Source organism: Melampsora larici-populina, assembly GCF_000204055.1.
Source record: "Melampsora larici-populina 98AG31 unplaced genomic scaffold MELLAscaffold_191, whole genome shotgun sequence".
Lineage (NCBI taxonomy): Eukaryota > Fungi > Basidiomycota > Pucciniomycetes > Pucciniales > Melampsoraceae > Melampsora > Melampsora laricis-populina.
In genome coordinates, this window is record NW_006768952.1 from 1 (window position 1) to 4351 (window position 4351).

Genomic DNA, 4351 nt, shown 5'->3' on the forward strand with positions numbered 1-4351 from the left:
TGCTAGGCTTAAGAGTAATTCAAAACGAGTGTGAATGTGAAGCGAAGGTGAGTAAGGAATGAAAGTGATGAAAAGGATAAATGACAAAGTTTCTTCAAAGTCACACTCTCTTTACACTTCTGTGAGGGAATAATCGTCTCGGGGCTTTCTCCAAGGGATTAAGGTTCTAAATAAATATCTACCTATATAAACATGTAAGTTTAAAGCTTTCGATAAGAGTGAGTTGAATCAGAGTGAAAAAAGAAAGAAGGCTTCAAGCTTATGAAAGTAAGGTTATCTACACAAAAGGATGGGAACAAGTATGTGAATGTTTTGTGAAGGCAACTAGGACCAAGCTAGGTTGTTGAATAAAGCCAATCGAAAAGATAGAAAGTAAAGATTGGATTTTAAGAAACTGCAAAGAATAAAAGTAAAAAGATCAAACTATAAATGAAGCTGAATATTCTTTGGTTTTGATTCTTTTTACTTTGACTATGTGGTAATCGGAAGTGAGTTTTGAAGTTTAAGTGGAGAAATAAATGCAAAAGGGGATCGAGGAAGCAGGTAAAAAACCGAAAGCTTGGATCACTTGGACAGAAGCTGGGGTAAGTAAAACTTCAGGGGAATGACTCATCGAAGACTTGAGAAGATGAAACACAGAGAGAAATGATGATATAGAGAGAAGGAGACAGAGATCAGTTATGTAAAGAAAGAGTGATAAGGATAATTTTTGATAAGTTGTAATGTTTCTTTGACAAATGGAATGAGAAATCTACAACAGGGAGCTTTTCAAACACCTCTTGTGTGAGAATGGGTCGATGGTACAGATTGATGCGGAATTGAAAAAAATGAAGTTTTAAGTAAATCAAACGAGAAGACGAACAGGTGATTTACCTAAAAGAAATGGATTAGGAATTGGTTTGACAAGTTTGAGGTTCAACTACTCAATCACTTGGCTTCTCTTTTCCTCAACATAAAAAAACACAAGCTAATGATATAGTATCACTAAGCAGAATATCTAGTTGAATTGAAGGGATTATGAACTCATCATACTTTGGATTGACCTTTAGAGGTGAAAATAGTTATGACTTCTTGGCTCAATTTTAATAGAAACACTACAACACTGCTTCTTTTCCTGCCTGCCTTTTACACTTTTCGGCTTCAACCGACATTAAAAATCAATTGTGTTTTCGGTACCTTTCGTACAAAATTCTTTACACGTTAAAATTTCACTAACGCCTTCTCATCTTCATTCACTTCGGCCAATTTTTTCGTGGTCGTAGTTCTCCTTCTTCAGGCCGTCTAAGCTCTAACTTTTGAATCTAAAACTTTAGAGTCTATCTCATCAAAACAATCTCGTATACATAACAGTTTGACTTCACAGTTTAGTATTATATGATCTCAATTGTGTTGATGATCTGATGACGGCTTAAAATCGATGGTAAAATCTCTGAAACCAATCTCTTTCAATCACTTCTCGCTCTATGACCGAAAGTCCTGATGATATCCATGAACAAGGTCTATGCGTACTTTCCTTGAAATTTGGTTTCATATGGTTGAAATCCAGGTTTTGGAAATGGCTCAATATAAAATTATCCATATCTTTCATACCTTGGATGGAGTGGGTACCTCAAGCTTGTATGTATCTTTGCCATCATTTCAAGTTGAATGAAAAGTTTGAAGTTTACAACCGTATCGGAGTTCCATTCAAACTCAGTTTCAATGCTGTTTCAAGCTCGTTTCATAAGTCTCCTCCTCCTCATCATCATCAACAAATCATCATACATCTTGATTACCTTTCTAAACGTGTTTCATCATGGTAACTTTGGAGAAAACCCCCCTATAGTTGATTTAATCTACCCATCCAACGTCATCCATCAAACCCTCGGTTGGGCATTTCTTAGCTCGGGTTTTCCGTTGCCCTTGGCAGTTTTACTTTCGTACTGTAAGTCTTTCATCGATTCGTCATTTCTAATTTCCATACGTTCAGATTTTAATTAGTCCGAAGTCTAGGTCGAAATGACGCAGAAACCGTAGACCTTTCCTTATCGATGTTGTAAGGGGCAGTAGGACCGCTCCGAATCGATGAATCAAGCCGAGCAGTTGAGTCTCGGCCCCAAGGACTCAGGAGCGTCTCGTTTCAATATTTTCAACCTGCCATGTACTGAAACAGACCGAAACACTTGATCAATGGTTTGGTCACCCCACCACCAGCTCTACATAGTCCCACCGTCCGATGACAAAAAGGCTTCTTACCAGCCCGCGAGAGCGTCGAGGGGCACAAGGCTTTCTGCGTTGCTTTGATCAAACACTTCGACTGTTCCTTGGATTGAAATCAATTCACAGCTGTGCTACCCAAGCGAAAATCCAAGATGTTGATTTCAATCCCCTTGATAGGGTGTAATGCTGGATATATCTTAGATAGAATATTTAAATATCACCGAGATTCAGAACATTCAGGTTTTGGGTGACCCGATGGATATTGTCTAGGTTATGGTAAGGTCTCAAAAGGCGGCTGGCTGCCCAATTGAGCTCTGATATCAAAAACAATCAACCAGGTTATAAGGATATTCCTCCCTCCGAGAACTCGCTCTCCACGAGATACATTAGGGGTCCTCAAGTTGAGAAAAATCGTGTTCGAATTACACTTGGACCGTGTTCGAATTGTTAATTTATTTCATTGAATTCAAACAGTGGCTCAAAGCCTCTGTGAACAGGTAACAATCAGAGGTCTACGCTTAAACGAACAGAAGGCCCAAGACAAGATAATTTTCCTTAACCCATGATCTCAACAAACATCGGATATGTGGTAGCCTTTGTAAACTCCGCCTGCTTGCTCACATCCAATCTTTATCCTTTCTCTCTTTTCCGTTTTCGCGTCTTTCTCATTATTATCACCACCACAAAAAAACAGTGATTAGGTGAATAGTGTTGACCCAAAGATTTGACTCTGTCTTTCGAGGGCAGATGGGTTGTGTTGATGGTAAGGATGAAAACGGAAATCGCCTGTTGAACCGGACAACTTGCGATTTTGTCTCACGGATGGAGAGAAGGAGGAAACTGCCTTCTCTAAACCCATATCCAAGTCCTGCTCAGTCTCCAGACATGTGCTTTTTGTTCTCACGTCGGTGTCTGAGGATGTGTTCCATGCACGAAACAAACATGCCCTATGCACAAAACAAACAGAACACGCGTGCCTCCTTGCTCAGATATCGAACAGGTATGCTCGCTCAGATAGCTGTTCCATTTACACTTGGACCGTGTTCGAATTTTCTGAACTTGAGGACCCCTATTGGAATTTTTCGTTCTGGTCACCTTTTCATCAACGAGCTGATGCGCGGCCCTACTCGAAGATCCGTTAATGCGCGGAGACGAAGAGCAATGTGAATTATGCTCGTTCCCGAGGCCGCGGAAAGACCCCCGGTTGGAGACTTCAGTCCGAGGGGGCCTCTTTCTGGATTCGATATCTGCCACTTGCCGTGCGAAAAGTTCTAGGGATATGTCGGCGTGCAAAACTGGGCAAATTAAATGTAGAAGAAATTTGCAACCGTGGTATGTGTGGTGTTGAGAATGTCTCAAATCAGGAGAGCGCGGCAAGATTAGTAATTGCATGACGAAGTCGAGGAAATGAAAAATTATATCTGTACTCTTCACAAAAAGCTTGAAAGGTGAAGAAGAAGTCTGAGGAGCACTATAAAGAGCAGGAAGGAAGGGATAAGTCATCATCAATCGAATCAGCTGCATAGTTCAGTTTAATTGCGCATCTGTTCCTAACAATCAAAGTAAAGGCGATATATCAGATTACCTTCTCTGATGTGACCAATATGTGGCCATTTACCAAATCACGATTAGATAGCGATACGATTGCAAGCTATCCCATTTCATCTATCCCAGATGAACTATCACCATTGGTATCAACTTCTACAAACGTATGCATTATGTTTTACGAATAAGTAGTCCAACCCTCATCTGAAGCTGACTATCACAACTTTGAATTGTAAAATAAAGGACTCTGCTACTCGGAATACACTCTCACGCCAACGAACACCTTTACCAGTCAAACAACCCTTGGTACTATGTATCATGCGACTTACAGGTTAGTTTATTTTATCCTTCTATCTTGTCAGAGGTTTTTGTGCAGCACTTCACTGACATTAGCATGCTTACAAAACCGATTTCATACACTTTGATGTTTCCATTCATCAAGTCAGTTTTCCATTTTTCATATCAGTCAATTTGTTAATTTTATCCGTCTAGAATCGGATTGATATGTGTGGAAACGAAAAATCCAGTCAAATGTTAGAGGAAATGAAAGTATCACCCGACCCTAAGCAGATAGGATCTGATAGCACTACACAAAATGTCATCTTTA